Source organism: Euprymna scolopes, chromosome 24 (assembly GCF_053919585.1).
Source record: "Euprymna scolopes isolate OS-2025 chromosome 24, ASM5391958v1, whole genome shotgun sequence".
In the NCBI taxonomy this organism is placed as follows: Eukaryota; Metazoa; Mollusca; class Cephalopoda; order Sepiida; family Sepiolidae; genus Euprymna; species Euprymna scolopes.
In genome coordinates this window covers 60,670,954-60,685,463 of record NC_136505.1, presented here as the reverse complement: position 1 = coordinate 60,685,463, position 14,510 = coordinate 60,670,954, and positions in this window count along the sequence as shown.

Genomic DNA, 14,510 nt, shown 5'->3' with positions numbered 1-14,510 from the left:
GCGAAGTCCATGTGGATTCTCGACCATGGTTGGTCGGTTTTCGGCCAAGGTTTGTGTACTATAGGTGGAGATTTTGCCGCTAACTGGCATCCTTTACATTTATCAATTGTTGTCGCTATGTCAGTGTCCATATTACGCCAGTACACGTAGCTTCTCATCAACGACTTCATTCGATTTATCCCCGGATGGCCTGTGTGGAAATCTCTTAACATCCTATTCTGCAATGTTTTGGGTATTACCACTCTCTCGCTGTACAGTAACACATCGTCACATATGGAGAAAACTTCCTGCACCTTTGTGTCCGTTATAGTTTTCTCTTTTATGTCCTTTATATATTCGTCTTTCTCGGCTTCCCTTTCAATGTTCCACAAAGTTGCGGGTAGTTCCTTAATGATGTTTGCTACCATATTTTTTACTTCAACATTTGTCCGAATTGCTGCAATGACTGATTCTTCCAGATTGTGTTTCTGTGGTATCAGTCTTGACAGTCCATCCGCATGGCAAATCTTTTTTTATGCTAGATGTTGTAGCTGGAAATCGTAATTAAGTAGTATTGTACCCCAGCGCAGCAATCTATTTGCGGTGTATACCGGCAATCCTTTTTTTGATCCATAGATCGTGACTAACGGTTTATGGTCGGTTTCAAGTATGAATTGTCTACCATATAAATATCGGTGAAATTTAGTCACGGTAAAGATTATGCTCAACGCTTCTTTTTCGATTTGTGAATATGCCCTTTCGGCTGGTATCAGCGTTCTCGAAGCGTGCGCTATTGGTTTTCTAGACCCATCCGGCATAATATGTTGAATGCATGCTCCTAAGCCGTAGGAGCTAGCGTCACTAGCGACGACTATTTTTAAGTTTGTGTCAAAGTGCGTTAAGAATAATTCGGATGTTAGCGCGCTCTTTATTTTGTCAAAAGCGGTTTGACATTCTTGCGTCCAGTTCCACGGTGTATCCTTTTTAAGCAGATTATTTAAGGGGGCTCACAAGTTATGCATTCCTTCAATAAAAGATTGGTAATAATTTGCGAGTCCTAAGAAACTCTGCAAGGTTGTTACATTATCGGATGCTGGCATATTTTTTATTGCCGCAGATCTGTCTAGGTCTGGACGTCGTCCATGTTTGTTTATTATGTGTCCAAGATACTTAATCTCGCTCATACAAAAGTCACATTTACTTTCTTTTACTTTAAAGCCGAATTCTTGTATTCGAGTAAATACTTGTTTCAAATGTTCCTTATGTTCTTCTAGGGATTTGCTCGTGACAACAATGTCGTCCAGGTATGCACATGCGCACTCAATACCACTTAGCATGGTGTCCATCGCTTGCTGAAAGATGGCAGGCGCTACTTTGGTGCCAAAAGGCAATCGGTTGTATTTGTATAATCCCTTATGCGTATTGATGCATAGTATTTTTGAAACATTCTCGACCGGTATTTGCAAATACGCGTCGCTCAAGTCTATCTTGGAGAAGATATTACCCCCATTCAACTTCGTGAATATTTCCTCTGGGCTTGGTAGGGGGTAATGGTGATCTTTTAATATGGAGTTGACCCCGGTCGAAAAGTCTGCGCACACTCTAACTTCGTCATTCTTTTTCTTTACGTATACGGTGGGGGCTGCCCACTCGTTGTGTTCTATTTTTGATAGAATTCCCGTCTGTTCCAATCTATTTAATTCTTTATCAATCTTTTCCAACCCAGCGAACGGAACATTTCGCTTTTTTCTAAAAATTGGGATGGCGTTTTCTTTAAGTTCAAACGAGGCCTTGAATTTATTGCAGCGACCTAAGTTAGTCGTGAATGTCTCAGGAAATAATTCTTTTAAATCGTCTTTTATATGTACTGTTGTTGGAGAAGAACATTCTAATTTTTTACAGAATGTATTGATTGGCTTATCCCATAGTCCGAATTTCTCAATTAAATCTATTCCAAACAGATTTTCACTATTTTTTAGTACGAATATTTTTAATTTCTTCGAAATCCCTTTCAATTTTATCGGGAGGACAACTTCTCCTTCAAATTTTATACCACCACCAGTTACCGTCCGGGCTGCTTTACTAGTTTTCATCATGGCCGGTTTTCCCAACTTTTTCCACGTATTCAGGTTTATTATAGAAACATCGGAGCCGGAGTCGAGTTGTAACTTTATTGATGATTTAAATATTTCCACTTTTACGTATTTTCGCCGATCTTTGTCTAATTTTGTATTTGATTTTGTTTGCTGTACTCTCTTTCTGGTGTAATCTTTATATCTGCAGCAATCGCTTTTGTGTTCCACCTTCTTACAAATGTAGCATTTTTTCTTCTTATAAGGACAATCTGATTCCCAATGCTTTTCTGCACATCTCTTACAGTTATATCTAGGAAGAGGCTTGTTATATTCTGTACTATATTTATGGTTATTATCTTTGGAATATCCCGTTCCATTGCTTTTCTTTGTAAAGTTCTTGGTTGGTGCGTATGGTTTTCTAACTTTTCTTACATATGCCACTCCGGATTCTTCTATATTTTTTAAATCCTTTTTGAGTGTAATGGCCCTTTCACAGTCCTCTTCTAGTTTCTGGAGGGTTAAATCTTGCTCAGATTCCAGCTTAGACAACATTCGTCTGCGTATTTCTGCATTTTTCATGGAAACTAACCCTAGAGCGAAGATTAGACATTTAAAATCTTCTACCGTTAGTTCTGCAAGCTTAAAATTCTCGCAGTTTTTATTGACAACTGATGCGTATGTCAAATAATCTTGGTTGTCCATCTTTCTTAGATTCATGCACAGCCATCTTTTATGAAAAAGAGATATATTTGGATTAAATAATTCTTTTAGTAATTTTACAGCTTCCATGAACTCTAATTCCGCAGTCTTTTTTAGGTAATATGTAATCTACGAATTTGCTGTGTTCTGATGTACCCAATTTTCTGAGTAAGAGGCTCACTTTCTGACTATTTGGCCAATTTTTTACAGTCCAGTTGAAAAACATCCTCGTATCTTGTGTAGTATGCTTCAAAATTCTTCTCTTCCTCAGGCACATAATGATATGTGTCCATGCTATTAAAAATAGTTGTATGGGAGAAATTAACACTATCGACATTTTCTCGATTACTCTTTAGTAGTTCCAGTGTTTTAGCAAAACGTTCGTCTTGTCTTTCTTCATATTCCAATTGTAGTTTCTAATGCCTTTCTTCCTGTTCCAATTGCAGTTTTTTTCTGCTTTAATTGTGCCATTTTCTGCTTTTCTTCTTGTTCTTGCTGCCATTTCAATAATCTGTCCTCTCTCTTTTCCTCGAGGTCAGCCTGTGCCTGTATTTGTGTTTGCAAAAGCTCGTTTTGTGTAGCTTGTCTGCGTTCATCCCGCTCAGCCTGTGCTTGTAAAAATTGCATGAACATTTTTGATAAGTCTTCCATGTTTTTTTTTGTTTTTTTAGTGCGTAGTTAAAAAAAATATTGTACAATGTACAATATACACCGGTTTGGGTTACAACAAAAAAGCAAATTGTTGTAAGCTCCTGTTTTCAATAATAATATCGTTGCTTGCAATAATATATTCTTTTTGCGAGTCACGCTGCAAAAAAAAATAAAACAGGTTTATCTGGAATCACGAAATGGAATTGACTTTCCGTTTTTAGGCACTTACTAATAAGTAACTCTTTCCACAAAATAAAAGTTTTTTTTTTTTTTAATCGAGTCACAATTGAATAAATGTATGCAGTACATTTAGTTCTTTGAGTTTTTTTTTCTCTAGTATTTTAGTAATTAAAATACCTCGTAAATTGAGATTACCTTTTATTACCGTGACGTTTTACTGTATTATTCGTTATTCAGTGACAACTTCAAGGAAAAAATCCTTTCCTTGAATTTTAGTTTTAGTTGTGGTATTTCCTTTTAGTACCGACGTCAACCAAAACATTAATTAAAAAGTCCTTTAGTTGTTGTTTTGTTTACGGAGAACAGTAATTAGAATCCACTGCTGAACTTTTTTCGTAGGTTACTTCCTTGTTTTTCGTAATAAGGGTCTGACCTGTCGTTTTTGCCACAGAACAAAGTTCGCTTTTCGTTTGCAAGTTGGTCCTTTAGTATGATTTGTCGTGTAGCGACAAAACAAAAATTCACTTTTACATTCGTTTGCAAGTCGGATTCCCAGAAAACGGCGTAAATTGTCGCTTTTGCCACGTTAGAGTTTTTTTTTTTTTTTTTACTTGAGTTGAAACTTCTCTTTAGCGTAAAATCCGTTTGCTCGTTAACACTTTGCATTCCTTAAAAAAATGGTCAACCTTTGCGTTGTACTTTTTTTTTTAATAGTTCTTCGTCAAACTGTTATATTTGACGCTTCATATCTCGTCGCCAACTGTTGTGGTTGCAAGGTTGAACAATAATTAGTAAGGAAATACAATGAAGACGCAAACAACAAGATAACGCAATAATAAGTGTATTAAAGAAAAGGTATATTTACAATATGTACAAATGACGGTGTCGAGTCAGAGAGTCTTGGTGGGAGGACATGTACGCTCTTCGGCGTCACTTCCGGTGGCATTTGAGTAAGACACCCCAAGGCCAACCTAGGCTTGCCATTTATAGTGTTATGTTATTCGCATATGCAAATAAGTGGTTGCCACCACAACAGTTTACATTAAAAAGGTTTAGGTGTTTCTCTGAGAGACAACATAATTTCAGATATCAAGATGTTTAAACAGTTTATAATCGACATATTAATTTACTTGTCCGTACGTCTAGTGTCGCAAAAAATCATCATCGCAAACATTTAATTAATGAAAAATTAATTTCTTTCCGTTCTAGTCGCTTTTTCTCAGTTAAAAATCATTAAAACCGTTCCTCTCCCCCGCCTCCAATTGATGGCTGTCTGTTAACGGTTTTAAAATAGAAAATAGCTTTAACATGTACATTTTAAAAAATAGATAGATAGACAATATGTGTGGATTTAGGCAGCATGTATTTATTTAAACACACGCTATAATATAGCACGGAGTTTTTTTTTTCGTTTAATTATACTTTTTTAAAGTTACTTCTACTTTTCGTATAATCATTCTCGGCTGTTAAAGATCTGTCTTTATTTAATCATAAGACTAATAAAAATAAGTTTACACAAATAAATAAACAAATGTTTGCTATTAAGGGTTTGTAATGAAAAATGTTTATTCATTAAACTTACTTTATAAGGCCTTTTAATTTGAATTTTTAAAAAGTTTTGGAAAAATTGTTCAAGTATATTGTTTTCACTTTTCAAATGATGTTTACATAAATCAGATTCGTACTAACAAAAATAATATATTTTTCATTTAAGTATTGGTCAACGTTTGCGTTAGAAAATCACAGAACTTTTGGTCGGCACATTTCGGCGTTTTCCGTAAACCATCCGGACGATTAAGACGATAGACCGGCCTTTATACTGTACGCGCACCGTTTGTTTATTATTTAAAAAAAAAATAAACTCTTTCTCCTTCAATTAAATATTTGAGTTGAGATACGCCATTTCCAATGTGTGAATAATCACGATTTGTACTTAAAAAAAAAACTTACTACGAGTCATAATACTTTGGGATTTTTATAAGAATTAATACTCAATGGAGGAATAAGATGGGATTTATTAAATAATAAATAAAATACTGCATTGTTTTCCCTACAATTAGGCTACGGTTATTTCACTATAACATGTAAGCACTACTTAAAATTAGAATTGTACTTAGAGTATTTACTTGGGAATGTTATTTTAAGATGCATGGTCTATTTTTATAGCAGTGTACGCCTTTATTGGTGTACTGAACACTGTTTAATAAAATATGATAATTTACACATACATAAACAATATATATATATATATATATATATATATATATATTTATATATCAAATAATTATGCACATAGTTGTATATATCATGATATAATCCGTTGCAGCTACCTTCAATTCTGAGTATATAGATTAAGCTTTTAAAAGCTGACTGAACGTAAAACATCAAAGGCGTCTCTTAAATCCGACATCTTGCCACTGCCTAACCCCGGCATTTTGCCACTCTCATACGCTGACAACTCTCCATCGACATACTAGGCGATCAAGGGAGATAATTAAAGGTTGTGACAAAAGAGGCCAGCAATAATGAATAAAGCTAGTCTGGGTTCAATGAACAAATTATCGTTATTTATAGCTAAACAACCAGCCTTAAGAGATAAATGGCGCCGGTTTTCACAGTAAGTTCGTTTCGGAAAAGTTTGGTTTTGGTTTGTCTCTGTTACGACATATTAGTATTTTCAATTTAATCTCGAAGAGCAAGCGCTGTTGTAAAAGTTTCTGAATTCTAACATGACAATTGATAATTTGTATCATTCGAACTACTGTTTTTTTTTTTTTTGGTATTTTTTTTTTTTTTGGTATTATTCTTTTTTGGTATTATTATGGTAAGAATTCAGGCTTGTGGCAATCTTTTCCTGTCCTTTAACCTATTTCCACGGTCTTTCTGTTCTAAATAATTTTATGGGTAATTCGCACGACGTTTTGATCGCTGTGGCCTCCGACTTTCTTCAGATATATCTTGGCGAGAATCCTTTTTTTTTTTTAATTTGGGAATCTGGGCTGAATTTCGAATGGAGCAATTTATTTTATCCACGATCCCCGAGGGTAGAATGCTCTCTTTCCATCAGGCCATGTATGGGTAGCAATTCGCAATCGTATTTTCAACTTCCAGAACAGTTTAGTAGACTACAAATATTACCAAGTACTGTATCCAATACTCCATGTGTCCTATCATAAAAGATTTACAAATTTAATGTGTATTCTCTCACTTAGCTATATTATAACGTATTTACTTAAATATGTTCCAGGTGAATATCCGTCCCAGAATTGGTAAAATCCCTTTAGAGCACAGTTTTACTAAGTAAACCTAGGAAGATTAAAATCAAGATATAATATAAAACCTTATGTATAAAATCCTTATTCCAGTTTTTATCAAAATCTATTACATCACAGAAAATTTAAAATATAACTATGCAACTGTTTTAACACAAAGTCTAGATACGTATAAAGTTTTAGAAATATATCTGTCATTTGATTGTCTCCGCGATTGTCCTCTCTATTTTTCGCAGATGAGATGTTAGTTTCAATTGTTTCTTTAAATGCTATTATGACATGTATTATTTTATCTATTTCCTGCTTCCTTTGTTCCAGCTCGTTTCATACGTTAGTTGAGTGGTCTCTTTAAATTTACTGTTTACTACCCCATTTTCGTATACCTTTCAATTGGCATATATTCTTTTGAAAGAATTCAGGCTTGTGGCAATCTTTTCCTGTCCTTTAACCTATTTCCACGGTCTTTTCAAGACTAAGTCATATAATCATTTACTGTCTTTGCGATAATCGCTTTTGTTCTGCTTAGGTCATAACTAGGACAACAGCAAACCTTTTTAATTGTTTTCACTTTTCAGTGTGTATCTGTTGATATCCTCTATGCTTTTATATAGAATAATGTGATTCTTGGTTGATTAACTGTGTCTTACTGTCGACGTTATATACTTGAGAGTCAAAACAATGAAAAGAATATTCTATTGTCATAGCCCTAGTATTTACATCAAGTAACCTCAGCCCTTGTCTAGAGAAATTTCTATTTTAAAAAAATTATCGAGTCGATTCTTAAAATTTCTATGAGGAGACTTTAATAAAATTATTTCACAACATCACAAAACTAAACATTTCCAGTCCAGTATACAACTAATATTTCAGTAAATATTTATATAATTATAATTAACTTAAACTAATGAATTAATTTTCCATTTAAATTTATAAATTGCACTGGTAAGTTGTGTGAAATTTAGAGTTTAGTAAGTCAATCGAAGTAGTTCATAGGTAGTAATTAAAATTATAATTACATTAAATAGGCGACATCTTCTCACAAATCGCCCATCAGTACCTTAAAAATTCATTGTGTACACCCATACTAGTAGAGATTGATTAAAAAGATTTAAGCATGACTAATGAGCGACGAAAAATGCATGCTTCCTGTTAAACTCCCGAGGTAAACTCACTCAAATGTAAGGCTAACATTTAGAACTAATATTTTAATATACTCGCAGACGCTTAAACCGTTCGTGCACTACATAGCAGCGTCTTAACTTAAAAATTTCAGTAAGAACAGTATTTTGGAGAATAATTTGCAGGATATCCTTCAAATCTCTTATCAAGCACGTTTTCAAATCATCACAGAAAATCTATGTCACATCGACATTTCTGAGTTCCTGATAAAAGCAAACCGCAAACAGTAATTCATGACATTTATGTCTGTTCCTTTTTAGGATTTATTCTACAGTGTAATGAATTGAGAAGTAAACTGGAAAAGATAATTGAATTGAAGCTGTTGTTGTTAAACATTATTATTGGCGATGACTTTTGTAGTCATTCGTTACCCCGATATCTTTCTTGGTGGATAGAAAGATAACGGGTTCTTTATGAAAGGGACAGCATGAAGGTTGCCAACGTCCTTAAGTGACATATTCTGTTGAGTGAACTAGGCTCAGAACTTAGTACACACACGTTGTCAGACCACCGTAACCTAAAACTGTTGCCGTATGCTAAACTACATCATCTTGCTACCATATCCATTTTGTTATCTATTACATTTCTTTGAGCGGCGATCGTTGTGGACAGCTGTCTTCACAATAAACATTTGCTTTACTGCTTTCGACTCCCTGTCTTCCGAACTATGATAATAAAGTTAAAGCCTTATATTTCCAGGCAGAGCTTTTCAAAAAAAAAAAAAAAAAAAAAATCAGTGATAGACTTAAGCAAAATGAATTTTAACTTTAAAATTTGCAAGTTAATCCAACTTATATCTTATTATTAAACTTATATCTCATTATTAAACTTATATCTTAGCTACATATTCAACGCTATTATCGCAATCATTCTAACAACTTTTTTTCTCAAATTATATGCACGTAAATAAAATAATGTTGAAATTTTTCAGTTTCAAACAGCATATCAAACGTACCAATAGTATTAAATTTACGATGCTTCGTAAGACAGGTCTAAAACAAGTAAAATAGTCAGACATTCACGCCATCCGCGATGGATGCGCCAACAGACTTCCTTTCGTAAGAGCTTTTAATGTCCGACGGAAAATGATTAAAAAAAACAAACGCTCGAAAGGGACCTCATAAAATTGAATCTACCTCATTCAATTTTTTTATAGTAAAGAAATAATTAATTTTAAGGAAGAAAATGATATCGTTTAAATATTTTATAAATTTTTAATATTTTGAGCATGTTGGTTTTAAAATACTGCAGCGCAGAATAATGCGAAAATATACACATGCTTGAACCATTTACTGATATCTCTGAACGCTGTGACATATATCACGTGACTCTCACGCTTTCCCTCACGAACTCCAGATGTGAAAGAGTGCTTTTGCGGCAATAACTATTTCTATGGGTCCTCTCAAAGTGTAACACCCCAGAGAAACAAATATTTTACTCAATACTTTCGATTTCTCTAGTGTATCAATTCAATATCCGTATTTTCTGTTTCATTTTTAAACAACGCCCAAAACATTTACACGTAACAGAAACCCTCTATTATTTATATACACTGTATTATATTTTTCTTTTACCCTTGCATACAATAAATGATATTTATGTTATTGTTGAACGATGCACAGTAGTTCACTTCATCCTCTCCCTCAGTTTTATTATTTAGAATATGTTTATCACTCAGCGTTTCTTCCCACATGATTCATGCGTATTTACCTAAAGGGGTACGATGGCCTTCTTGATCAAAATCCTAATACACAGAAAATATTTATGTTTTCTATCCGAAAAACAAAGGCAGCGCATAAAGAGGCAAGCACGTACTTCATAAATTCAGGCACACACCGTCATGCCAGATTTTCAATACTTGCCTCGAGTCAAGCGTTTCGTTGCGTTTTGTTTTCACTAATACATCTACATTTTTAGACAATACTATATATATATATATATATATATATATATATATATATATATATATATGCATGTTTGAAGAACTGATCTATACGACACATAAAACCTACAGAGCTTTATGCAAATAAGACTTGCTTTCATACTAAAGGGTGCTTTTAATAACTGAGGCTTTCTTAATTTCGCCTCAACAGTATACCATTTTATACATAGTGCCTATAAGCATTTAGGCGTATAATCAAAAACATATTATTCGATGTATAAATTCATTGAATAAACAAAAACAGAGACCGTCAAGAAAAAGCAAACACAGGAAAGGAGTGGGAGAACATTATAAAAGTTTGAAAATTCACCACAATAAGTAATTAAGAGTCCATATATGCCACTTTTACCAACGATTGGATATTTTGAGAGTAGACAATTGTTAATGGAGGGGCAAACATGCATATATGATTTATAGATAAGATTTAAGACCTTTCATATCTAACGGAAATCGTTGTTTCTTTTATAATTACATGTATGAGATTGTTATTAAAATTATTACGTGTTTCTTTTTAAAAATTCTAAAACTATATAAGAACTGTCCTTTTTTATTATCTCTCTCACTCCAACAGTAATCATGCTGTAATATAAGAAAGTAAACCTACAATGAACGCCCGATGTTTTTAAAAAGGGAATCGCCTAACGATTTCACGGAGGATAAATAATATAATGACATTGCTATACTGTTGACATTTACTCCCAACAAGAGGCGAAAAAAATCGAGAAAATAAGTTTTACCAATAACTATTTCTTAGATAGATACATTTTACGTTAGGTTTTTCGTTTTCGGTTCATAAAATGATGCTCATAAAAGTCCGGCCACTTCCATTCGTTGTCAACTTGCGTTTAACGGAGTAAGTGATTACGAGTTATTGGTCATTTCCAAATAGTAAAACACAAAACCAAGATGGCGTCACTTATGACACAAAACAAATCTGCTTATTCATTTACCAAAGCGGATTCGCACAGAAGTAAACACCTGTGAAATTACTTTTCCATAGACTTCCTTCTTATACTTAACTTTTTTTTAGATGCGTAACCTATCACTTTTATTCTTTGTATTGCTGTTTTATTGTTTAGAAAGACGATGGAGCTGTTCACCAAGACACACAAAGGCCAGTGAAATAGGATTGTTGATCACGGCGTGTCAGGAACTGAAAGAAAAGATCAGATATAGAAGTCAATATGGTTAGAGTTAGTTAACGGACAGTTTTAGAAACGATAGTTAGGATTGCACCAGTTGATGACAGTTTCCAATTTAGGGCCGTGGAACGTAGATTGTTGAAGTGGAAATGAATTTATATAAACTCGCTGATGAACATGTGTTCGACAGAAAACAAAAAATATGGATTTGCGTTTGGAGAGTCGTTTACCGTGATGGTGTCACACACGCACCTATTGGTCAACTGATGACTACGAACTGCTTCAATTTTTTTTGTTTTTCTCTTGTGTTGTTTATTTTTTTATACTTATGAACCCGTGATGGCTTTCCTTGTTATCGTCATTGATAAAAGATGACACATCCGTTCTTTCTTGTGTTGTCTTTTTATGGACGCTCTCTGTATTGTATTTTTTTTTAAAATAATTTTATGTAATTATATAGTGTGGAGAAATATTTCTATTATACGCCTAAATGTTTATTTGCACTGGTTTTTGCTATTTATAAAATGACGCAGTGTTGAAGAGAGATTAAGAAAACAAGAGTTATTTAAAGCACCATTAAGTATAAAAGTAAGGCTTATTTGCATAAAGGTTTGTAGGTTCTATGTGTCGTATAGACAAGTTCCTTCAAAGATCATATATATATATATATATATATATATATATATATATATATATATATAACTCAAATGACCTTGTAACGGGTGCTGTAGCCCAACATCCGGTTTACGACTTCCGGTTTCGCATGCAAATAAACAAATAATTAACGCGACAATAAAACGTATTCTTTTCGTGTGTACGTTTTCAGCGTCCCAATTGTTTTTTTTCACGTTTAAATTATCCAAATAAACAATTGTTAATACTTTCTGCATTTTTTTTACGTCGTTCATTTCCGTATTACGTTTATGTTATTTTAACGCAATTTTCTTTAACCCGTTGACAACCATCAGAGCCACGGCGATTTACCCATCGCCTTCATTAATTAAAAAATTATTCTCCATTTTTAATATACCTTTCTTGAAAAAGCATTCATACATTTTGCTTCTACACTACCAACATACATAAATAACCCTGAAAATATTTTTTTTTAATTTGCATTAGAAATAAATAATCGACGCGCCAATAAAACGTATTGTTTTACTGTGTACGTTTTCAGCGACCTAATAGGGGTTTTTCGCGTTGAAATTTAAATATATATCAAAATTTTAATAATTTGTTTTCAAAAATACACAATTGTAAACAGAACAACCCATAGAAATCTATCTATATTCTATTTTCGTTTGAATATACTTTCATAGAAATGTTTTTGTTATATAACAAAACAACTTTTCTTTACGTCACAAGTGTCACGCTTATACATTAATTCCACAGCTTACATAACATACCGACCCAACGGGTCACAGGTAGTCAAGTCTAGTATATATATATATATATATATATATATATATATATATATATATATATATATATATATATATATATATATATATAGTATGTCTAAAATGTAGAGAAATTACGGACGCTAAAATTAAACAAAAAGACTTAATAAAAGCAGGTATGGAAAATCTGACATAACGACTCATATTTGTGAATCAATTTGTGAAGTACATCTTTGACTTTTTATGATCACGGCGTACAACTTTGGAGTAGGCGATTGTTGTTGTGCGTGTGAACACCAGTTTGCACATTCTGGGATAAGTATTTTATCTATTTTAGTTATAATTAACTATACAGACACCATCAATATAGCTCTATTTGTCACGTTATTGGATAGAAACTCGTGGCAATTATACCCTACAAATCACGAGGTGCACTGACTTAATTTTACTAATACACTTTTGTCAAATATACCAGTGTGTTTCCCTTGATCTTTACTGGCCTGGAACGTTACAATACTTAATATAATACCCTCGCGATTATAAGACATCATTAGGACTTATCTGCTATTGAAATATTTATATTAAATTAACCTATTTAGTATAATTATATATTTCACCGTATTTAGAATAATTTATTTAACCTTATTTAGCATAAAGATTTATTTAAACCTGTTTAGCGTAAAAAAATTATTTAAAATCTATTTAGCATAACGATTTATTTAACCCTCGTACGCATAGCAATTTATTTAATTTTATTTCGCATAGCAATGTATTTAACACTGTTTAACATAACAATTAATTTAAATCTATTTAGCACAACATTTTATTTAATTCTATTTTGAATAACAGTTCATTTAATTCTATATAGCATACCTATTAATTTAATTCTATTTAGCATAACAATTTATTTAATCCTATTTAGTACAAAAAATTATTGAATTTTATTTAGCATAACACTTTATTTAACTTTATTTAGAAAAAAAATGATGTTTCATCCAATGCCATTAGGCGCAGGTGAAATGTGAACAAATTCCACGTAATCTTTCACGTTTTTCTAATGGCTGAAAATACTTGATGCTTCGCCAAGCTATCAAGGGTATTTTTATCGTGACTCTATCACTAGATGGGTAGCCTACTACAACTTAAGAGAGGCCTTCTGCCCTATTTAGTATAACAATCCATTTAACCCTATTTAGAATAACAATTTATTTTACTTTATTTAAAATAACAGTTTATTGAACTTTATTTCGCATGAAAATTTCTTTAAGCATATTTAGCTTTATTAATTTAACCCTATTTAGCATAACAACTATTTAACCTTTATTCTCATGAAAACATATTTAATTCTATTTAGCATAACAATGTATTTAATTCTATATAGCATAAACATTTATTTAATTATATTTAGCATAACAATTTATTTAATTCTATTTAGCATAACAATTTATTTAATTTTATTTAGCATAACAATTTATTTAATTATATTTAGCATAACAATTTATTTAATTCTATTTGGTATAACAATTTATTTAATTTTATTTAGCACAATAATTTATTTAATTCTATTTAGCATAACAATTTATTTAATTATATTAAACATAACAGTTTATTTAATAATATCTAGCATAACAATATATTTTATTTTATTTAGCATAACAATTTATTTAATTTTATTTAGCATAACAATATTTAATTCTATTTAGCATAACACTTTATTTAATTCTATTTAGCATAACAAAAAATTAAATTTTATTTAGCATAAAAATTTATTAAATTTTATTTAGCATAAAAATTTTATTAATTCTATTTAGTATAACAATTTATTTAATTCTATTTAGCATAAAAAAATTTAATTCTATTTAGCATAACAATTTATCTAATTCTATTTAGCATAACAATTTATTTAATTTTATTTAGCATAACAATTTATTTAATTCTATTAAGGATAACACTTTATTTAATTCTATTTAGCATAACAATTTATTTAATTTTAT